Genomic DNA, 24,935 nt, shown 5'->3' with positions numbered 1-24,935 from the left:
TGTTGTGTAAAATGAGCACCACACAGAAATGATGCTTTCTAGAAGATACACATTTTTTAAAAACATAGAACCAACCGAACATTAAGTTGGTGTGGATTCTGAGTGGCACACTTGACCTCTGACTTCTGTGTTCTGCCAGCTGGGTTGGCTGAGACTGTTCAAGGTTTGCGGAGTCATTCTATTATTTATTATTCTATTATTTATTACTGCTACCTTTCCCCGGCTGCACTTTGGGTACAGTGCTTCTGGACCGATATCCCCGAGGTCAGGAGCTCGGGACCAGCAGTCAGTCACGGTTAGGAGAAAGGAGAAAGGTCACTTTGCAGATTTAAGACAAGGGGAGCACATCTCCCATCAGAAGAGTGACCTAGGCACATTGATGTGGCCAAGAACTGTGAGTGGGTACTGACACTGGATTTGGGTTTATCCTTGTCTTTTATGTGCATTACATACCTATATGACATTTTCGTGCACTATATTTAAATCAAGATCTGGACGAGAGACCATCAGTTAGTGTTTGTGGGCACATCTGAGGGATGGGCTGGCAGAGGTCAGTCTGAGACTCCCCTTCAGGTTCTCAATACTATGTCCAAAAGAGGTTATAGAAATTCATTGTAAATGTTTGATGACTTTACGCAGAACTTGCTATTTGCATATAGTTGAGTTTATCTAAAAACTTTATGTGAACTATATGTACTATATGTAAACAATGCATGCTACATATAAAATACATATAAATAAATAAATAAATAAATAACTATAATATAAAATATACTGACATAAATCATGTCACTAATGGCTTATTTATTTATTTATTTTTGTTTTTCTGAGACAGGGTTTCTCTGTGCAGCCCTGGCTGTCCTGGAACTCACTCTGTAGACCAGGCTGGCCTAGAACTCAGAAATTCACCTGCCTCTGCCTCCCAAGTGCTGGGATTAAAGGTGTGCACCAACACGCCCAGCTCATCTTATTTTTAAAATAAATGGAAATGCCATTTTCTTGTCCCCTAAGTAGCCCTGCAGCATATAAGAGGCAACATTATTCAAATCATCAGATAAACCAAGCCCTTGACTGACAAATAGGTAATGTCAGCGTTCATCTTCCCTCTTTGCCATTTCAGTCATAGGAAGTTGGCTCTGTTTGTCTCAAGCACCAAAACAGATACACAGTTAATTACAGACAGATAGTTGTTTTCAAAATGGTATTAATACAACAATGAGGTCTAGAGAGGTGGCTCAGTGGTTTGCCATGCAAGCACGGGGCCTGAGGTCAAATTTGTAGGACACATGTTAATCTGGGTGTAGTAGTGTGTTTCTTTAATTCTGATGGTTCTGCAGAGAGATGGGGGATGGAATCAGGAGACTCCCTGGAAGTCTGTAGACCAATGAGCCTGTGTAGACCACAGTGACAAGTAACCAAAAGAGGCACATGCCTCACCCATTGGGAAGACAAGGATTGATGGTCAAGATTGTCCCCTGACCACGACACACAGCCAGGGGGTGTGCACCCACACCCACACACCCAAATATATGTATATTACATATCACCTGCACACACTCAAAATGAAAAGCCATAAACTTATGGAAAGCTTTGAAAAGATATACTGAGAAAAGATCTTATTCAGCATTTTGTAACAAAGAACTATCAGAACTCGATAATAATAAAAAACCTTCAACTTAAAAACTGTATGAAATATCTGGATAGAGACTTTACCAAAGAAGATAAACAGTCACTGCATAAGCAATGAAAAGATCAGTATATTTTTTCATTAGAGATGCCTGCACACTAAAAGCCCAAGCCTGAATCACCAATGGCCGACGATGCTGTTGCTGCTTATGGAGTATCCAGAGTGCTCCTTCATTCTAGTGGAAAGGCAAAGTTAACACTCACTTTGGAAGAACAGGATTGCAGTTTCTTGAAAAATTAAAAATTAAACATACCACTTAAAAAATTTATGATTAATGTTCGTGTGTGTGTGTGTGTGTGTGTGTGTGTACACAAAGTGCTTGAGGATGCCAGAGCGGAGTGTTGAATCCCCTGGGATTAGACATACTGGTGGTTTTGAGCTGCCATGTGAGTGCTGGGAACTGAACTCAGGTTCTCTGGAGGAACGTCAAGCTCTCTTAACCACTGAATTCCAGCCTCTTCCTTTAATTTTATCCCTCCCCCATCTCTACCCCCACTCCAGAGCTGAGGACCTGAGGGCCTTGTGCTTGGTAGGCCAAAACACTGAGCAAAATCCCCAACCCACACTCTTAAGCATAGATCTAGTAATCACTTTCCTTGGCATGTGCCCAGATAAACTGAAAATATATAGAAAACATTAAAAAGCCTGAACATTAACATTTACAGTGGCTTTATTTATAAGTGTAAAATCTTGGAAGAAACCAAGAGGAAAGCAAATGGATAAATAATCAAATACTGTGTCAGTGGTAAAATGTGAGCTATATATCCAGAGAACAACAAGGAATCCTAGATGTGTGCTGCTAAGTGAAATAAGCTCATCAGAAGAGCTACTTACTGTAGGATGCCATTTGTAGGACCTCCTAGAAAAAGGCCAAACAAGAGTAAAAAGACAAGGGGTTGCAGGAGAGGGAGACATGAATGAGGGTAGCACAGAAGGCTTCTTATAACTGGAGACTTTCTGCTATGACATTGTGGTTACTGATATATGCCATTACCTAGTTGTCAGAACCTGTAGCGTATAGGCTATGACTGAGCTCTAAGGTAACCACTCATCAATTATGACACGCATCGTGTGGATACACTGTCAAAGCAGGAGGAAATTATGGCCACAGGGACGAGTCATGTGAGAACTCAAGTTTCTAGCCCAGGTTTTGGTCATTCAAAATTCCTCTAAAAGTGAGAGAGAGAGAGAGAGAGAGAGAGAGAGAGAGAGATGCTATTAATGGTCCATTAATACTCATTAACTTTGAGACTCTTAAACCTAATTATAAAAGAACAGTTTGTGCCTGCTCACATAACCAACCAAAAACCATACTTAGAATGTCTGTTTCCATGTTTCAGTTTTGCTGAAATGCATGAGAGTGGGATGAACAGATGCCTGGGATAGACCCTCACAAAGAAACCTGAACAGATGCCTGGGATAGACCCTTACAAAGAAATCTGAACAGATGGATGGGATAGATTCCTATGAAGAACCCCCTGGGGCCTGCAGTGCTTAAGACAGAGGGTGAGGCCAAGCCAATGGTGAGAGGTTTTCAGGATTTCTACTGCTTTCTAGAGTAAAGAATACATGTGATATAGCCCAAAAGAAAGGGTGGGCGGGAGTGTAAAGAGTGAGCCAGCCAAGCTCTGCTGAATGTGAGCCAGCCCAGGGCATACAGGCCTTTAAATAGATGTGTTTCCCTCATCAAAGACTGCAGTCGAAGATTCTGATTTCTTCTTTTTGAGAGAGAAAGACTACTCACATGTAGTCTAGGTTGGCCTTGAACTCGTGAAGGCAAGCATGACCTTAACCTCCTGCTCCTCCTGCTCCTACCCTTCAAATGCTGGGGTTACAGATGTGTGCTCCATACTTGGCTTCAGTATGGATACTTTGATCATGAAATCAGGGTAGACAATTTTAGATCCACTTCTAGCTGAGATGCCCACTGGATGTGGCAAAGAGAACTGACCCACTCATGTTGTCCTCTGACCTCCACAAGCTCACTGGGGCACCTGTGCCTCCCCAGTACACACATATAAAATAAACAAATAAATAAGATCAATAAATAAACATTGTACTGGCTAGTTTTGTGTCAACTTGACACAGCTGGAGTTATCATGGAGAAAGGAGCTTCAGTTGAGGAAATGCCTCCATGAGATCCAACTGTAAGGCATTTTCTCAATTAGTGATCAAGGGGGAAAGGCCCCTTGTGGGTGGGGCCATCTCTGGGCTGGTAATCTTGGTTCTATAAGAGAGCAGGCTGAGCAAGCCAGGTGAGGCAAGCCAGTAAGTAACATCCCTCCATGGCCTCTGCATCAGCTCCTGCTTCCTAACCTGCTTGAGTTCCAGTCCTGACTTCCTTTGGTGATGAACAGCAGTATGGAAGTGTAAGCTGAATAAACCCTTTCCTCCCCAACTTGCTTCTTGGTCATGATGTTTGTGCAGGAATAGAAATCCTGACTAAGACAAACATCATTCTTTAAAAAAAGAAATTATGTTGGGGCTGCTGTGTTGACAAATGACTTGGTGAAGACAAAGCTCCTCTCCTCAGAGAGGCCTTACTAAAGCTACTGCCTAAAGGAGAAAAAAATGTGCAAGTGTGTATTTGTGTGTGTGTGTACATGTGATGTGTATGTGTGACACGTGTGTTTGAGTGTGTGTGCATGTGTGAATGTACATGAGCGAATGTGTATGCATATGGGTATTAGCATGTATGGGCATATATGTATTCACATGTGTGTGTACATGTGTGTGTACATATTTTATAATTATTCTATTCTCCAAATAATAAAAACAGGCAAACGAAGGAGCAAAATCCACAAATTAATTCAAGACACTTAATGAGATTTATCACACACACACACACACACACACACACCCTGTACATATATATACTGTGTGTGCACACACATACATACACATATACCATACACATACATATGCCTTACATATACATGCACCATGCACACATGGTATATACACGCTGAACATGCATACATATATACCACACACATGAACTATGTACACTACCATATACACACCCTATACACACATGTATCAACACAACACATACACCCACACACACAATATATACACACATGTACCACACACAAACACACTATACATGTACCATATAATCATAACACACACATATGCACCATGCATATACCATGAATGCTCCCCATATACATGCATTATACACACACCCCTCATGCATGTATATATGCATGGACTATGTATGTACACCATGTGCATACATGCACACACTTTACACACAGAGAGATTCAGCTCACTTTCAAGTAGGTGGCAATAAGCAGTTATTTTTAAAATCTCCCAGTTTGGTATAGAGAAGCTCTGTCATCCAGCCAAGTGGCCCTTGGATCATTTCCTTTTCTTCTGTTCTGTAAGTGGAGGAGGATGTGCACCTGAGCTCTGAAAAAGCATTTCCAAGGGCCAACAGTAGCCAGGGACATGAGAGTCGCTCAGAGGTATGCAGAGCAGCGCATCGGAGTTAGCTCTGCTGTGAGGAGAGCACAGCCCAGCTTCTCTCCTGACAGAATGGCTACTTTGCTGAGTTGTCTGATTTTGTGGAGGAGGAGAGAGACAAGAGTTAGATCCTTAACATTAGTTTGATTTTTATTAATTTATGTATATATATATGTGTGTGTATTGCGTGGCTGTTTGTGTAGAGGCCAGAAGTGTTGGGTATTCTCATCTGGTACTCTTTGCCTTCATCCTTTGAGGCAATCTCTGCCTGATCCTGGAGCTTATACTTCTCGGTCAGGCAGGCAGGCACCCAGCAATCCAGCGACCTCATGTCTGTGTGCAGCACTCGTACAGTGGGGCCACAGTCAACTCTTTCCAGAGATACTGGGATCCGCATCAGGTCCGTGTGCAGTTGATGCATTTCTGATCTACTCACCCATCCCTCTAACCCCCAGCTTGATTATTTTGTCAATAAATAAAGAACAGATTCTCTGAATAGCCTAAAGCCCAATGCTGTTATTAATTAACTAACAAACTATTACTATTTTTTCTTAGCTGGGAATCTTTGGTCAGTGTTCTGTCTCAGAACTGGGTACTATAAAAGCGTTATCCCATCTGTTTTCCTCCCCCCAAGGAATTTCTGCACATTATGATCCTTACATGCCTTATGAATTCTAATCTATAAGCTGCTCAAATAGTCTCAGAGGCAGGCAGGAATAAATCTTAAGTAAATGTAAAAATAGTAGCGTGTCCTCAAGTGGGCAGAGTCTACAAATCATAAATATGATTGAGTTCTAGTTCACCTCTTGAACCCAGGCCTCCTCTTGAAATCACAGACACATTTGTTACTGGAGCTGGAAGTATTCTCTGTTGTAGATTTTCCCTTTCTTCAGAGGCCAACCTTGGCACTAAGCAGAGATTTAAAAAATGATAATTAAAAGACAATTTACTCTTAAGTCTCTTAGAAGCAGCTTGTTTTCATATTCACTGAAACCAGAAAAGAACAGGGTGGGGTGGGGGGGTAGGTAGAGGAGAAAAGAGGGGGGGGAGAGGAGAGGAGAGGAAGGAAGAGGAGGGGAGGTGGAGGGAGGGGAGGTGAAGAGAGGGGCAGGAGAACAGCAGTACTGTGGGAATAGCATAGCTCTGCTCTGGGTTCTAGAGGCAGACTTGGATTTGAATTTTAATCTTAAGTGTATTGACAATGGTGTCTCAACAGAAAGACAGGCAGAGCTTTACCACAGAGGATTGCTGAATGAGTGAACTCCGTGAGCAGCCTGTTGTAACTGTTCTTATCATGAGGGTCGATGACATGTCCTGTGGTAAATGCTCTCTGTTTGCACTAATGTTTTGTATCATGTGTGACTGTATATATAAATTAATGAAGATGAAATAGAAATAGAACAGTCTGTCTGTGTGTTAGTCACAGTCCAGAGGGTTAGCCCAGCACTTGGCCATGGCTGCTGTTCAGTGCAGCTGCAGCGCGGAGCCCCTGTAACACGAAGCCCCTGCGGAAACTCTGGGAAGTCACTCTTCTCTGGGGTTCACTCAGCTCTGGAGAAACCTGGACCTCATCACCGAGCTTTCTACTATTGTCTAATTCGACTGGACATGACTGTGTTAACATTCAAAGTGCATACTACGAGATAAATTCAGATACATATATGATATAGAAGCCATGGTTCGTGTTAGGTCTCTCCAGCTTGCAGAATGAGTTGGGCCTCAAGCTACTCTTGTTTAGTTCTTGTAGCTTATAAGAGGATAGGGCAGGGAACATGCAGCTTAAACTGGAGAGCAAAACACTGGGAAAGAAAGCTCGCTTTCACCTTAGTGAAGGTATGTCTTCCTTCTTTCCCTCCCTCCCTCCCTCCCTCCCTCCCTCCCTCCCTCCCTCCCTCCCTCCCTCCTTCCTTCCTTCCTTCCTTCCTTCTTTACTTCCTCCCTTCTTCCCTCCCTCCCTCCCTTCCTGCCTCCTTCCTTCCTTCCTTCCTTCCTTCTTTACTTCCTCCCTTCTTCCCTCCCTCCCTCCCTTCCTGTCTTCCTTCCATTTTCCCTCCTACTCTCCCCTTCTCTCCCTTCCCCTCCCTTCCCACTCCTCCTCTTCCCTCTTCTCCTTTCCCCTCTTCTCCTTTCCATCCCCATCTCATTCCCTCCCCTTCCCTTCTTTTCCCTTTCCTTCCTCTTTCCCCTTCTTCCTTCCTTCCCCTCCCCTCCCCTCCCCTCCCCTCCCCTCCCCTCCCCTCCCCTTCCTTTCTTTCTCCACTTATCAGTTGTACAAGTAAAGTGGGCATATAATAGTGCCAGCATCTGTTCAAGGCCTGAGCACTCCTATGAGGTCAAATGTGTTCACAAGGCCACACACAAGCTATGGTTTGAACTCACTGTCTTCAGTTAATGGGCGAGAACACCGTATTATGCTTTAAGAGACCTTTGAACGGCAGTTCTCAACCTCTTGACCATTGCTTTATGACCCTGTCATCTCCTACAGCCATGCTAAGTGAAAGGAGATGAAACCAATTCCATTCTCTTTAGTAGTGGGCTGACCCATGATCCATTATGGCAGAAAGCTCTGAGTTCAGACACAGATAAGGTTGAATCTAACACAGAGCAGCTGCTGACCTTTGAGCCACAGCATTCTCTTTCCTTCTCCTCATTCATTCTCTCTCTCTCTCTCTCTCTCTCTCTCTCTCTCTCTCTCTCTCTCTCTCTCTCTCTCCCTCTCCCTCTCCCTCTCCCTCTCCCTCTCCCTCTCCCTCTCCCTCTCCCCCCCCCCCCTCTCTCTCTCTGTAGAGCTGTTGTCTAGTTAAGGGACACTGCCCTCAAATTACTTACCATGTGATATACTGCCACACTTAATCCTTACAGAATGTTCCCTCTCGCTTCTGTCAGCGTCCCTATTCTACTGATGTTTAGCCTGAGCCCACAAAACTACACATAGCAATGTTAGCCCATGTGGGCAGCCCATATAGACCTGCTCAGAGCTAATCACTAACCCTGATGATGCCCTTAAGTTGTTCTAGTTCAGTTTTTGGTCATCTCTCCCCCCTCCCCTTCCCTCCCCTCCCCTCCCCTCCCTCCCTCCCTCCCTCCCTCCCTCCTCTGAATTTCCTCTCTCCTCTCTTCATTTTTTCAGTGCTTGGGACCCAAGCCCAGGGCTTTGTGCAAACATTGAGCTTCTCCCCATCTGTATCTGAGCATCCTTCTGTGTCCCGTCTGAAGACTCATGACTTTCCTTGTGACCTTGTAGAAGTGTCCACTCCACCTAACAAGGCCACACTGTCACTGCCTCCATTGCCGTCTCTGTGTGGAACCAGCAGGCGCTTTTCCCAACACACCTGCAGCTATTGTTTCTCTCAAGCTGGAGGAGCTTCAGTTTCCAATTATCCTCCCTCTGATCCAAATTCTGTGTCTTCCAAGCCCCTCTGAGGACTAAGGTTTTTATCTGTTTAATTGAATAAATACCTACTTCTTACAGCCCTTTATAAGAATAAATCCATTCTCCTTAAATTCTCCTTCAGTCTTTTAACAGAATGAAATACAGTTTTCTTTACTTATTTTAAAGAAATAAGTCTAGTACTATTTTAATACATGTAGTGATTTCCCCTAGCATTGCCGTATTCTTCTTATAACGAGGCTAGAAATGGCTGCAAGGGAAAATACATTGAAATCCCCAGTGTACCTACCTCAGAGAGTCTGGCAGCATTTGGTGTCGGTCCTGTGAGGCCAGCCAGAATCTGAACAGATCTTGGATTCCTTTTCTTCCCCGTTTACACTTACAAGCAGAGTCCTGGAGCTCAGGAGCCACCACCTGCCATCTTTTGGGCATGGCCTTTTAAGATGGAGTCGGGGAAGCAAAGAGGAACAGGCAGTGTGTTATCTCTTCTCCCTCCTCCAGCTCCAGCCTGCCTGGTGTAGCTAGCTCTTAAAGAACTGCTCTGGAGACAGAGCAGCTGTTGGCTACCTCTGGACAGCTCACCTGCATCTCACACTTCAGGACATTCCTCAAGCCTTCTTCTGTTTCATCGGCTTCTCTTCTCTCCTCCTTCCTGTCTTCCAAACTCCAGATCCACAACTTTGATTTTAAGAGGATTTTGTTCCCATTCAGAGTTTCAGTTTGTGACAGGCTTTCATCTGGAAACAAGAACACAGACACATGTTGCTGGGGTGGGGGCAAGACCACGGTCAGTTCTATGGGAACAGTGTCAGAAAGGTGCAGAAGGCGTGTCAAATGTCTCAGAGCAGAGGAACTCCAACTCTCAACCCTGGATGCTCTAAAAATATTCCACCGTTTACACTTATAGAAATAGTATCTCAAAATGGGAGCATCTAGTGGTTGGGGAGGTAGATGGCTCAGTGTTAAAGAATCTTTACTGCTCTTGCAGAGGACCTGGGTTTGGTTCCCACAACCACTTGTAATTCCAACTCCAGGGGATCTGACCCCCCACCCCCAATCTGGCCTTTACAGGTACCTAGCTGCACATGGTCCATATGAACACATGCAGGCACACATACTTAGACATAATAAATAAGTACATCACATAAATCTTTTTTTAAAAAGGGGGGGTGGTGGTGGCTGAAGAACACCCATGGGTCATACTGGGTAGTAACTTTTTAAATTTTCTACTTATTCACTTGACATCCCACTCACTGCCCTCCTTTTAGTCACCCCTTCCACAATCCTCCCCCTCCCCCTTTCCTTTGAGCCCGTGGGGACCCCTGGGTATCACCCCTCCCATCACTTCAAGTCTCTGCAAGTCTAGGTGCTTCCTCTTCCACTGAGGCCAGACAAGGTACCCAGCTAGTAGACCATTCCCCACATACAGGCAACAGCTTTTGGGATAGCCCTGGCTCCAGTTGTTCAGGACCCACATGCAAACCAAGCTGCACATCTGCTACAGTTTCAATGCACTTTGCTGTGTGGTGTAAGGATAAGGTTAGAACAAGAGGGATTGACCAGTGCAACTCCCTGGTGTGAGGTGAGGTTGTTTGGAGTGGGGGGATGCTTTCTTCATGTTGCTTGTGGTGTGCGTGTGGCTGGAGCACACACAGTTGGCCGGGTGTGTGTCCCCTTCACTATCTTCTGCCTCCCTTGCATCTTGTCCTCCATATGCAAGGATGAAGGGAACCAGAGAGTTTCGTTTTGGGGTAATTGAGGTAGGATGGCTTTGTGCTCTTTGGGTCTCCCATGTGTTTGTCTGGGTTTTTCAGGCTCCTCCCCATCATCCAAAACACGCCCTCCTGCCCCTGCTCACGATTTTGCCTTCTCTTCTCTAATTCTTTGCTCTGAGATCGGCAAGTTGCCTCTAGCTTTGTTTTACTGAGGTTTCAGCCTGTTTTCTGGGAGATCCTGAGGTACCCAACATGATCAGACACCAGCTCCCTCTGGTATGTGGTCTACAGAAATGCAAGAGGGTGGGGATGGGGGAGGGGTGGGGTGGGCCCGGGGAGGCACTGCACTCCCTTCGGGTGCTGCTCTAGATTCCTTGGGAGCTTCTAAGGCAGCAAGGGACCGCTCTGAACTCACAGGAAAGGGAGGATGACAATTTTCAGAAAGTAGTTCTCATTCTGATTTTTATCTTTGAGCCCCTCCTGCCTCTGCCAAGGTGTCTTCAATCCTTGTCACAACTAGCTTGGGTCAAAGGTCATCGCCACCAGTGGCTCTGGGCCATACATAGTCTGCTGGTACATCCTAAGGTAGCATGTTTCTTCTGCCTTTTTATTTCTCCCTAGGTTTGAGCATCATGCCTTCTGTCTTTGCCTCCTCTGGCATCTTTTTTGGACATCTTCCCAGTGAATTAAAGTAGACCCTGAAATAAACCAATGTACCTGTGCGTGAACAGGAGATCAGATAAAGTGCTTTTAGCAGTGGCTTTTCATTTCCTTTATCAAAAATTGTTGTTGGGAGGATTGAGCTTCGGAAATAAGAAAAAGATAGAAAGAAGAGATTGGCCATGTGTGTGTCCTGCACTGTGCTGATGAGAAAGGGGAAAAATTGGCTGACCGTTGTTTGTTTGTTTGGAGACAGGGTCTCACTGACATGTGGCTTGCTGTCAGGTAGGTGTATCAACTGTTAGAGGTCCTTCTTCCAGGTGGACTTGTCATTGTGACAATCAAAAGCAGCTCACCAAACAGTCCTGAGCAATTGCCAGCGGGGCAAGAGCATTGGCAATGTCTCCTGTAGGGCTCCCAGCTATGCACAGTGCAGGAGAGCTGCCCACTTACCCCCCTTCATAACATAGAAACAGACTACGGTCCTGACTAACCTGGAACTCACATTGTAGACCAGTCATGCTTTGAACTCACCTCTGCTTCCCAAGTGCTGGCCCACACCCGGCTAGGGTTTCACACTTCAGTTGTTATTACCTCTAGCAATAAGAGCTAGTCTTTAAAAACAGAATTGAGGCATTAGGAGACTGGGTGAGGGATAACCAATTTGGCCTTGGCCAAATGCATTTGTAGTGAGATACCAAACAAATCTAGGCAAATAGACTCTTTATCCCTAGATTCTCACAAAGTCACAGTGTCTAGGAACCAAAGCATGCTAGGACAGAACAGTAGTCCTGACACAGGCATTTCTCTGGTCTGGTAGTGTAATCCTGGGTTGTGACATGTTGTTTCCTGAGTCTGTTTCTATGTTATGAAGGGGGGTAAGTGGGCAGCTCTCCTGCACTGTGCATAGCTGGGAGCCCTATAGGAGACATTGGCAATGCTCTTGCCCCACTGGCAATTGCTCAGGACTGTTTGGTGAGCTGCTTTTGGTTGTCACAATGACAAGTCCACCTGGAAGAAGGACCTCTAACAGTTGACACACCTGACAGCAAGCCACATGTCAGATTATCCATGTTACAGACAATGACGCAGGCCACATGCCATAGCGGCAGGACCCACTTGTGTATGAATTCTTATCTCAAACCCAGCAAACTATTTGCACCAAGGTTTTATTTGCAAAAAAAGTGATTACAGTCTTTCTGGAATGTGCAAGCAAATCATTCATGCTGGTCGGTATCCTTTGTTCTCCCATGCTCTCCCCCAGGAAGCAACTGGAGAGCAGGATTCAACTGTGCTAAGCTTAGAATTCCAATTCTCTGGGATAGGGCAATATCACTGCTGTGGAACCTGGGAGAACCATAGCTGTGCCCCTTTTCACAGGACTAATGTGACTCTCCTAATGTATTTAGATAGTGCCATTGATTCCAGTGACAACGAAAGCTCATCTGGAGCAGACTGTGGAGAGGTTTATGTAAAAGCACTGAATCGTCTCTACTCTCTAGACAGGAGGTCATCTGCATAGGATGTGAAGGATCTCAGGCAGAGGTTGACTTTCTGTCCTGGGCCCATGTGGGGGCAACAGAAGAACAGAGAGTCAAATGAAACTGCCCAGCATCAGTCTTTGTCCTCTATTACTACTTCCTGGACTCGATCACATTGATGTAAAATACAAAGAAAAATGAGTATATGTTAGCTTCTGACTCCTCTTCTTTAGGCTTTTCCAGAGTTAATTGCTCTGGATGAATGCCTTCTTCCCATCTGAAGACAGAGAGTATGATAGCATCAGTAGCATGTGACAATGGCCATTGCATTCCTTTTTTGTTTGTTGAGACAATATCTCTCTCTGTATCCCAAGCTGCCATCAAAATCACTATCCTCTTATCTCGGTCTCCCAGGTAATGCACTACAGATGTGAGCTGCTATACCTGTTTTGCATCAGTTTATCTTACTGTATAATAAATTATTGCAACTCATGCCTTGAGTCTGTGAAGCACAGACTGATGACCACACAGTCTGTAGGGGTTCAGAGTCCCGCACAGGTCAGCTAGGGAATTCAGCTCCTCTGTCAAGGTTTCAAAGGCCTGAAATCAAGGTGACAACTGGGCTGTGAGTCTCAGTGGACTCTCAGGATACTTGGCAGCTCAGGGATGTCTGACAGGTTCCATTGCTTCAAGTTGGAATGCTGAGGTTTCTGTTTCTTGCTGGTTGTGGTGGGGTCCCCTTTTTATCCACAGGCACCCACAGTCACCATGACAGTTTGTGGCACAGACCAGCAGGGGGTGTGATTCCTGGTCAGCTGGGATGAGATGGCTATCCCATGGCCACTGGTCACACGCTGAATACTCAGTGAGGAAGTCACCATCCCCACAGTTTCACAACCACCACCTACTTCTAAGGGGTGTCATTATACAATGTGCAGATCTTGCACACCATCTTGGAGTTCTACTTACTGGAGCTGACAGTTCTGGGGAGTCTCTGACACATTGCTAAGTGAGTTGTGAGAAGTTTATGGAATTAGTCACTAACTAATGGCCACCAAGATGTGTCCAGATGCTACTCTGGATTAATCTATAGCATCAGGAACCTTTCAACTCAAGGTATCCCAGCCCATTGTTGCCACGAGGGACAATCAAGACCACTAAGTGCCAGGTAAAGTGAAATTGCTGATGGGTGTGGTCCTGATGACAGTCAGTTTCTTATAGACTGTGGAATCTGGGTAGGCCCTTGGGTGATGTACATTTTTCATCTTGATTAGACATTAAAACTACATACATATGTGTGTGTGTGTGTGTGTGTGTGTGTGTGTGTGTGTGTGTATGTATAGGATCCTGCTGATCCTTCGTAATTGTTCTTTTTTTTTTTTCTTTCTTCTGGTATGGGAAGAATCTGTGGGAAGGAGCTGCTTTTATTTCTGTCCCATCTTTTGTTGTTGTTGTTTTGTTTTGTTTTTCTTTTTTAGTTTTCTGTTTGTTTGTTTTTTTTCTTCTGGGGTTCTTGTTGTTGTTTTGTTTGCTTGGTTTTTTTTTCCCTCAAAGCAATATTAATATGAAAGTTGATCCAGTTGTACATTGCCATGGAAGAACTTCAGAGTCAATTAGTAACAGTGAGGCAAAACCCATACGACATCCGTGTGAGTTGTTTGTCCCTCTAATAAGCAGCACTATCTTTACCAAGCAGAGATTTTAGTCTCCAAGGTTTAAATGTCTGCAGACTTTCAACTCAGGTGACCTACGGGTGAAGTGAGGAAATACAGGTGCCTTATCTAGGCATGTGGCGTGCACATTGAAATCATAGGTATTGAACTAATAAAAATCTTTCATTGATGTGAAGTTTTTATTTATAAAATCCTGTGAGTTTCCATCAGCATTCTGTGCTCTTTCTTTTCAGAAAACCCCATGTCTTAGATAAGAGCTGAGGCACACAGACTAAGCTCTTCAGTTTGTTCTCAAATGGTCAGGCTGAGAACTCTATCTCCGAAGTTCTAGGCTGAAGACAGTGAGCTGTTGGGGACACCTATGGCGATAGTAAGAGCGTTCTTGCATTTGTTATGATAAATATAATATATGCTAATTATAAAAGGTGAAATTGGAAAAATAGAAGAGGTGAAACAAAAGTCCCTTAGTTCCTGCACCTATATAACAACTGTCAATATTCTAACATGCCTGTGAAAATGTATAATATATACATACTGTAGGCATAAATTTTTACAACCTACTTTAATAAGTGTCCAGCCTCTCCTCTAGCCCATCACCCACCAGAGGCAGTAGGAGAGAAAAGTTATTATGATGTAAGCGAAGTGGACCTGTTTATCAATAGTTCTTGGGGGTGAGCTCCATCTTCTTTGGCAGCAGTTCAGTCCTGTAGCAAACACCAAATACAAGTTTAGCAGCTGCAGACCAGTCCTCTAGGCAGGCCGGCAGCAGGCACGAGCCAGCAGCTGTAGTTCAATCCTAAAGAAACCTCAAAGCTCCCCAACCAGCCTGAGGCAAGGTTTCTGAAGCTGCGTTGCCACAAGCTGAGCTCAACCAATATAAGGCAGACCAGTATATAACATGTCCTTAATGAAAAATAGTGAGGCAGAGCAAACCAAACCAATGCTCAGTGCTCGTCTCCCACTGTCTGTGGGATCATGTTTATACTCCTCCATCAAGCCCTCTTTCATGTGTTTGCTATATCCAAAGTCCTTTCACCCGTGTCTGCTTCAAAAAAACCCCTATCTTTCCCGTGACTGCTCCAGCAAAACATTCTTCCACCTGTATTCCCCAGAAAAACATTATTTGATATAACTTACTTTTCAAAGAATTTGAAGTTTCTACTTCAACATTTATAATATATAGCATATAGTATCTAGTAATTTATAAATGCTACAAATTATATATGTGTATATAGTATACACACGTATATATGTATACACATATGTATATATTCATATATATTTACATATATGTATATATGTTATATACAATTAATTAATATATTATTATATATTATACTATATTATATCAACTCAATAATATGTTATTATTAATAATATATTTGATATATTATATATTATATAGCATATACAATATATTATGTATAATATATTAACATATATTAATATATTAATTGTTGTGAATAAATATAAATTAATATATCAATATATTAGTACATTAATATGTTGTCATATCATAGTAATAATAATTAATATGATATCATATATTATATATCAATCATATATCATATATTATATTTTATTATCGATTACATATTACATATACTTATATGTTAGATAATATATAACACTTATACATTATATACTTATATAGTATAAATTATATATAATTACATATATTAACTACATTAGTATATATATACCACGTGCATTATAATTATAATTAACATATAATATATACATATTTACTTGTCTATGTTGTGCTAAATATATTCAACATCTGTTTAATATAGTTTGGTAGCTTTATTTAAAAGTATTATAGATTTATGTTTTGAAGTTTTACAATGTTTTAATTAATCTCTATGTGTGTGTATGTTTGTGTGGAGTCTGACTGTCAATGTCTGGTGTCTTTCTCTATTGCTTCCCATCTCATTTTCTCAGACAGTATCTCTTCCTGAACTGGAGCTCACTATTTTTACCTGACTGGCTGGCTATTAAGCCTGGAGAGCCACTTGTCTCCCCACGCCCAAGCATTGGGTTTAGGCTCATTTTGCAGTAAATCTCTCCATCCCATGTTTGCCCCGGCAATGAAAACACAACACAGTTAATATGATTACATGCTATGCACCTAGATTGGGCAGATTTACCGCTACACTACCATCTTCCACAGCTTATGAGACCCCTTAGAACTTGCAGTTTCTCCACGCCATATGCTTCTGCTCTGCTTTTCTCCTTCTTCCTCCTTCTCTGCATCCTCTCCCTCTTCCATTTTCTCCTTCTCTCCCCCACCTTTTGCTCCACATTCCCTTTTATCTGCCCAATCAACAGGTCTCCTTTATTTTATAAATTGAGGTGGGAAGCAGGTTTACAGGAAATCACCTGAGTGCTGACTCAGTCCTTGTTTGCAGCCACTCACAGGAGAACGGAATTAACATCAAATATAATTAGCCTTAGGGCTATCCATAACAGTTTCCCATCTCATTTTCTCAGACAGTATCTCTTCCTGAACTTGGAGCTCACTATTTTTACCTGACTGGCTATTAAGCCCAGAGATCTACTTGTTTCCCCACGCCCAAGCACTGGGGTTAGGCTCATGTACCCAGCTTGTATGTGTGTGCTGGGGATTAGAACTCATATTCTCATCTTTGTGCAGTTTACTCATTGAGCCATCTCCCCCAAAACCTTGAGATTTTAACATGTAACTGTAGTGAGCATTTTGATTTCTTTAAACTCAGAAATTTTATAGGAATGTGTTTTTGTTTTAATCCCAGGTGTAGGATATGGGGCTGCTTCAGATTGTCCACAGCAGCTGACTATGATTTGCCTCATGCTCTAGCAGGGGTGTGATTTGCCAGCTGCAGATAATTTTGGCAAATGTATGCTGTTTGGGAGTCTGGGGACTTTTCAGAAGATGTATAAATGCTAGAGCCCTGATAGAAGAGGCTGGATGGCTGTTTGGTGGTTAGTTGCTGTTGGTTTTGGTTTGTTAAGTGGTTGTGCACAAAGAGATAAGAAGGAATTAAATATCCTAATGATGAAGATCAAACACGCCCCAAGGAGCTCGATGCTCCTACTCAGAAGGAAGTAGTCAAATATATTGGTGCCTACTTTCCCCTCTTGTCTTCTTTCTCTCCTACCCAGTGTTGCGGGGCTTGGAAGGGATTAGGGTGGAGAAGGGTGGTAGAAATAGAGACCTACAAAATGACCAAAAGTCCGGCTACATTTAACTAAGTAAAGTATCCTTCCATATAACTAAGTGTCCTTCCATATAACTAAGTGTCCTTCCATATAACTAAGTATCCTTCCATATAACTAAGTGTCCTTCCATATAACTAAGTATCCTTCCATATAACTAAGTTTCTTTCCATGCTTAAGGTAACAGTGGTTAGGAATGAACACTGGGAAGTCAGAATGCTCAAGTCTGAATGAATCCTGGCTCATCACCACTTTCTTTGCCTTGTGCTAGTTATTTAACTTCTCTGCATCACCCCCCTTTTCTCTGTTAAACAAAGATAATTCTACTACTTCATAGGATAAGAGTAAAGAGTAAATGAGTTTGCTTAAAATTTAGCCTGGCACATAGTAATTGCTGTGTAATATTTTGCCTTGTTGACATTACATACAGTTCTCACTGAGTTCTAATGATAATTTACTTAACATGTGCCAGTGTTTCAGTGTTCCCAATTTTGATGATTAGAAATGGTATGATTCCAAATACACATTTTTGTGTGCCCATTAAAATTCTTTTTGTAAGTTACATGTTAGGAAGTAAAGATCTGTGACCAAAATATAGACCCCCTTTTAAGGTTTTTGTCTTTTGGGGGCAGTTTTTATCCTGTGAAAGTCTGCATCAACATACACCTCCATATGCAGTGTTGTGTGTATCTCCTCTTCTGTTCAAGCCTAAGGCCACAAAAGTATCTTGTGTTCTTTAATTATAAGCTAGATAGATATTTTCCATGTGTTTCGTTGCAATATTTGCATATTCATAAATTATCACTCCCTGATCTTTACTTAGTTTTACATCTCTCTATTAAAGTGACATGAAGTGGTTTCCATATATCAACGATACTGAGTGTGTTTAACCACTATAGTGTTGAAGAGATGCTCAAGGCATGTAGCATGTATAACGGACACAGACTGTGACTTCATGCACACTGGTTCCCATGCAAGACTGGTGCTGTCTCTGACCTTCTACCAGAGACATGCTGTGATGGTCTGACACTTTGGTGGCAGAGGTATGTTTGTACAGTGACAGTATGAATTTCTCATGTAAATCATATATGCAGTTAGTTAAGGAAGGGACAGTGGTGCATGGTGCTACAGATGTCACACAACCAAGACAGCACCCTGCCCCTGTAACTTCAGCAATCACTTCATATCCCTGGGCTTTGGGGGATGAGGTTTCATAAGGAACAACTGTCATCTTACAATTTTGATAATATTGTGAGTGCCCTGGAAAGAGCCTTTTGGTTTACTAAGAGATGTGGAGCTACCTAATCGAACACTGTCAGTAGTCCCTGAACAGGTGGAGAAAGACTGACTTTTCAAAGCACAATTGATCAAGAGAGAGCACACTCGGCCACCCAGGGCTTAGTTACTTCCTGATTTCTGTCATCTACACTAGTCTGGGAGACCTCTGGCTATGTGGTATGCTGTCCCTGGGTGCTAGATGTTACTTGAAGCTGATATCCTGTTTTGAGTTTGTCTTCATGAATCTTCCTGTTAACTGCAGGGTAAAGTACAAGGGAAAAAAATGTGCTTTTAGCCTAGCACAACAGGTGAACTGGGGGTGATGGAGGGAGTGTGTTCTGATCTGGAAGTTGCACCTAAGTGAAAGATAGATGGTTGGCGATTGGCTAATACAGGGAAGAGGTTGTTATTACAGGAAGCAGCCATCCATGACATGCCTTCCCAGCAGCCCTTAGATCTCTGCCAGCAGAACGCATGGTACCAAGAAGTAAAGGTTACTGAATTAAAGATGAAAAAGTAGGGATCCATGCCAGGCCTCACAGTAGATTGCTTTTAAGATTTTCCCAGCTCCAAGATTTTTAAGTATATGAGGGTTTTTTAATTTGCTGGCTTGTTTGTGTTTTAACTTGAACCTGTTTTGTCTACTGTAGTCACATTCACAAGATGGAGCACAGAATGATAGTCCCCAGGGATATTTGGAGTTGTAGTAGCAGGAAGTTCTGGGGATGCATACAGAAATGAGCATACAGAAAGTTACTGGGCTGTGCAGTTAAGGATGGTTGGGACAGGGCTGGCAAGATGGCTTAGTGGGTACAGGCACTTGCCGCCAGGCCTGAGAACATGAGTTCAATTCCCCAAACTCACATGGATTCCACTCCTGCAAGCTGTCTTCTGTTGTCTACATATATTATATGGAGCATGTACTTGTACATGCAAGTACATGTACACACACACACACATATACACACATACACACAAATGCAAAACAAATGGTTAAGAGGGTACATTTTATGTTGTGTGTTTATTCTTTTTACACAATAAAAGAATGAAACAAAATGGTAAACTCATGTGTCTACTCTGAATTAATCCTGGGATGGCTAATATAGGTGACACACAAGTCCAAGGCAATCCCTGCTTTCTGTTGGTTCAGAGTTCAGTTCTATCACAGCTAATGTACCAGGTAGGATCCAAGGACCACATACAAGCCAGCTTTGTGGTCTTGGTAGACCAAGGCCCTGTCCATTGCCCCTTTGTGTCTTCTGCATCCATGCACAGCCTTCAGTCAAATGCAAACTTGACGAAATAGCAAAGATGTGCTAATGCTTCTGCCAGGAGGCACCCAGCAGAATCCTTGTACAGAGGAGGGCTACTGCCCAGTGAAGATGGCACTAACCCACCAGTCCATGCACCCAGTTTTCCTCTCACAAATTAGTCTATGCTCCACTACCCCACTTAGGTTTTAATGAAAGTCTAAATTGTAAATTTAACTATGAACTAATAGTCTTTATGTGATACACTGGGAGAAGAAAAGGAAAAGGTGATTTCTAGTGTTTTCCCTCCCTAGTATTGGGAATCAAACCAGGGTCTTGCTAGTGCTATACCAAGCCTACAGCCTCAACTGGAGACATAAGTATATATGTTCTGTAAAAGGAAGAAACACTGTAGCTGATATGGTTCCTAATTCTGTAATAGATGACAAAGTCATCATGGATGTAGGTATGGTATATAGATAAAAATCTGGTGCATATCAATGACCATGTCTAATATACTACACTATACTATACTATACTATATATGTGATATATATGTGTGTTTGTGTGTGTCACACATATCTCTGTGTGTGTGGGTATATGTGTTTCGTTTTTGGCAAGAATTTTTTTTTCATACAAACCTTCATTGCTAAAGAGTTTGTATCTTTAGTCACCTCATTTTATTGGTCTATTAAAATATTCTACCAACTTTACCACTACACATGGAAGAAACACACAGCACCCTAGAGAATCCTCTGGATTCCAGACATTCTTTGTTGTGCCTTCATTGTCAGCAGCAATCTTGTTTTACCTTAAGAACTGTGACCTCACTACCCCGAACCCTCTCTGTCATTTGCCTCAAAGACATGAGGTACTTAATATCCCCAAGTAGTGAGTGGATAATGTACAACCTGCTTCCAGATACACTGAAGGAGCATCCAGCAAAACACAACTGTGGAGGTTGATCATGACAGTCAACTTAGTGGAATCCAGAATCTCCTTAGAGACAAATCTCTGGGCAGTGTCGTGAGGGATTATTTAGAGTGAGAATGGTCTTTCCTAAATGTGGACCGTGCCATTCAGTGGGCTGGGTTCTCGGACTGAAGAGAAGAGAACTAATCTGAGCACCAGCGTTCATCTCCCCACTTCCTGACTGAAAAGGCATTGTGGCCAAGTTCCTGCCACCATGACCACCCACCATGATGGATTGTATCCTGGAGCTGTATCCCAGAATAAACCCTTCTGCTCTCGCACTGATTGAGGTCAGATATCTTGTCACAGCATAGTAAGTAAGCAGTGCAGCATCCGAATCCTTTACCTCTGCTGTCACTCGGTTACATTTATATTATATTGAAGTTCCAGGCATGACTTGAAAGAGAGCAATGTAGGATCAGCAGATAGATAGCTAGATGGCCTTACAGCTTACTCTGGTCTTCAGGACCTGCTGCAGACTCATGTATCACTTCCATCGGGTGGCAGAAGCCACTTACCTGATGTCGTGGCTTGGGGCATCAAATGATGATCACTTAGATTATAGGGAGTCGCTTGAACATAAGCTTGCCAGATGCCCAGGGTGTTTAAGAATTGGGTTTTTGAGAGGGAAAGTTAGCAGCAGCTGCTTCTTAAGTGAAGAAATTAGCAGCAACAGCAACATGCTTCACATACCTGGAAACCTCGGAGAGTTGACTCCCTGATACTTGGCCTGGATATAATTCCTGGATGTCTTTTGTGGATATGAAGCTCCATGAGCTGAGAAGTCAACAACTTAATGTGTATCAGGCTGCTCCAACTCCTTCCTGACCTTAACTGACCAGTGAATCTGTTTGGAAGAGGAGGGAACACCCTCCATGCAAAGGGAGTGGTAGTTTCTGTTTACAAATGCGGCTGGTTTTGTGTTTAGAGACCAGAACACTGGTTTCCTGGTGGGCTATTCTCCTTTGGAAATGAGATTGCTTCCCCATTGTTGTATATCTTTTCTGGAAAGACCTGATATTAATAGTTCCCTCTAGAATGACTTATTCTTCTACGAAGCAGGAAACCTTGTTTAGTCAAATATCTGGGATAAGATTGTGAAAGCTAGAACATCATTTCCTCCCAAATTCACTTCGTAAACCAGTAGATACCTACAAGTCAACCTTTAGGGAAAAGCGGATAGAGCCTATTAACCATGTGATTGCCTCAGGCTTCTTTGTATACAAGAGAAAGACCTGAATTTGAAGCACACTGTGCCTTGGAAATGTCACTGCCCATCCTCAGAGGAAGCTGATTGCATCTCCATGCAGTCGCCTGCTGCTCCTTCATCTCAAATGGTATTTCTATTTCTCATTCTCTGGCTTGGACAATTCTGAGCCTTTTAACTCTCATTCTTGTTTCTGTGATGCAATGCTCTGGCATTTGGGCTATTAAAAGGTTTATGAAGCAAAATTGACAGAAGTAACACTTGACCCAGCACATAAAACAGAAAATTCACAAGAGAAAACAAAGGTCATTTTTAACAGCTAGTGACATCTTTGTCTGTGACAGTTGCTTTTGGTGTGTATAGCTGATGTCCATGGGCTTGTGATATGGATTTGTACTTCTGAATGTTCTTGAGGTAGGAAGCCCTCTGTAAAAGATGGCCGACTCTTCATACCTATAGACATGTCTAAGGTCTCAGCAATCCTTTTGTTGCCTTAACAGCCTTTAAGAAGGTTTTCTCTCCAGACTCATTTCCCCATATTTCGTATGGCCTCATCTTGGGATGGGCAATGGTACATTTTTCTACTCCCCCCATAGCCCTTGCTTCTCTTTTTGGATCTTTGCTCACCCAATTCCTAATAACTAGAATGATCCTGCCTCTTATTTCCACATAGGACGTTGCTATTTTAAGCCCAAATGAAATTCTCTTTTCTCCATGAAGCCTTCCCAATTCTTCCAAAGGAATGTCTTTAGCATTTCTTTAATTCCAAACAATTTTTTGTTAACAGTTGCTTTGTATTATTTTATTTTCTGGTTAACAGTGTCTGTCTTTTATTTACATTTTTGTCTTTCTCTCGTAATGTATGAACAGTATGACCAAGGACAGCCCCCATTTATACCTAATGTCACCTGGCCCCATCTGATAGAAAATTGACTGGTTACTGTTAGGACAAGTGGATGGAGGTATGGCAACACCACACTCACAGAATGGATAAGGGAGTTGGAGAAAGAGGTGACAGGACTGGGCTGGGACCACTGGGCGACTCCAACTCCCTCATTTGTATTCATTCTTCTCTGAATGTCTTCCTAATGACACTCACTGCCCAGCGGCTCCTATTTCCTGTCAGAAAGTTGGGTCCCTTGGGAGTGTAATGACAATCCTCCCAACTGGAGGTCTGTGGACATTGTTTCCCCTTAGAGCTTCAAAGAAGAATACTTGGTATTGTGCAAAAATATTTAGTACACATGTGAAAGAAAATTTATTTGTTATTTATTATATTCAATTTCTTCATATTTTAAATGTTCATCTACAGAGAAGTTGACAGAATGATCGACAGTCCCTGCATTTTGCTACAGTTGTTTTTGACTCCTTTCAAATACATGCACACACATACATATGTACATACATACATATATACATACATACATACATTTAAGCTTGTATTTAAGTAAGATTTACCTACAAATTTTCAAATTCTGTTCTAGATTCACTTGAGTAGTGTCTTAGTTAGGGTTTTACTGCTGTGAACAGACACCATGATCAAGGCAAGTCTTATAAAACCAACATTTAATTGGGGCTGGCTTACAGGTTCAGAGGTTCAGTCCATTATCATGAAGGCGGGAGCATGACAGTATCCAGGCAGGCATAGGGCAGGCAGAGCTGAGAGTTCTACGTCTTCCTCCAAAGGCTGCGAGTGGAAGACTGACTTCCAGGCAACTAGTGTGAGGATCTTATGCCCACACCCACAGTGACACACCTACTCCAATAAGGCCATACCTCCAAATGGTGCCACTCCTTGGTCCAAGAATATACAAACCATCACAAGTAGGCTTTAAGGAAACCATTATACTTCACTCTATTTCTATATACTTTCCTCCAAATGGGACCCCCCCACACACACCATTCCCCCCCCCACATATTAGCATTATTTTTATAAGAAGTAAGTAGTAATTTCATAAAACTGTCAAAAATATGTGGATTTCCCCAAACTGCTTTTTGGATATGGATTCTACTAGATCCATTATGTCTCTTTAAGTTTTTTTTTTTTTTTAATTCAAGTAATGTCTGTCTCTCTGCCTATCTGTCTGTCTATCTATAGCCTATGTATCTAAGTATCTAAGTATCTAAGTATCTAAGTATCTATCTATCTATCTATCTATCTATCTATCTATCTATCTAAGTATCTAAGTATCTATCTAAGTATCTATCTATCTATCTATCTATCTATCTATCTATCTATCTATCTGGTGTGTATGTATGTTCATGCACACACATGCCAGTGGAGGTCAGAAGATAATTTATGAGAGCTGCTTCTCTTCTTTCATCATGTGGGTACCAGGGATTGAATTCAGGTCATCCGTCTTGTGGGCAAGCACCCTTCCCTTTTGAGACATTTCACGTGTCCTTTTAGTCCCTTAACTGCAACATGCCCTTCTGACTGTTTTCAGTTTTGTGTGCGAGCTGGGGCAGGGAGACAGGACCCTTATTAATGCACCTTCTCCTTGCTAATCCCAGAAATCTGTCTTTATCTACTGTGCTTCGTGCTCCCCTCCTCTGCTCTGAAGAGCGCTGACCTTTATCAGGTTTTCTCCCTGGTCTCCAGTGAGAATTCTGAGATGGGTTCAAGACTGGTATGGACTAGAAATGTTCAACCAACATTAATCCTGGGGCTTCAAACAGAACAAGGTTCTTCCCTGTTCCCCTCTCCCCAGCCTGACACTCCAGAGATTGGAAGTAAGTGGAAAGGTTGGAAGGGGCTTTCTAAACAGTGCGATCATCGGTCTTGGGTTGGTTTCTCTTCATTCCTCACAGATACCAGTCAGCATTAGGTTCTCGTGCCCTAAATGTGACCTTTCCCCTTGGGATTTCTAGGCCTCAGAGACAAGCCACACTCAGTCCTTTCTCTTCAGAGGAGAAAATAACATCCATAGGGGAAAAGCTTTCTTGTGCCTCTGCTCT

General features: G+C 42.6%; 1 protein-coding gene and 1 long non-coding RNA gene across 26 annotated transcripts in view; one reads left to right on the top strand and one right to left on the bottom strand.

Annotated features, from left to right (window-relative positions):
• Positions 1–24,935, top strand: part of Ncald (neurocalcin delta) — a 426,345-nt gene that overhangs the window by 82,767 nt on the left and 318,643 nt on the right. The window contains exon 1 of one of the 25 annotated variants that reach the window (XM_030248652.1): positions 3,033–3,210. The exons of the other annotated variants lie outside the window; for them this stretch is intronic. The gene's annotated coding sequence lies outside the window, so the exon portion shown is untranslated. Of the gene's footprint in view, positions 1–3,032; positions 3,211–24,935 lie in introns of those variants that run through there. 25 annotated transcript variants of the gene reach the window in all.
• Gm15942 lies at positions 8,346–9,411 on the bottom strand. The gene is made up of 2 exons (XR_875174.3): positions 9,129–9,411; positions 8,346–8,981 (listed from the first exon to the last, which is right to left on the bottom strand). It is a non-coding gene; the product is annotated as a predicted gene 15942 (long non-coding RNA).

Source organism: Mus musculus, chromosome 15, assembly GCF_000001635.26.
Source record: "Mus musculus strain C57BL/6J chromosome 15, GRCm38.p6 C57BL/6J".
NCBI classification, from domain to species: Eukaryota; Metazoa; Chordata; class Mammalia; order Rodentia; family Muridae; genus Mus; species Mus musculus.
This window is presented reverse-complemented; position numbering and strand designations above follow the sequence as displayed.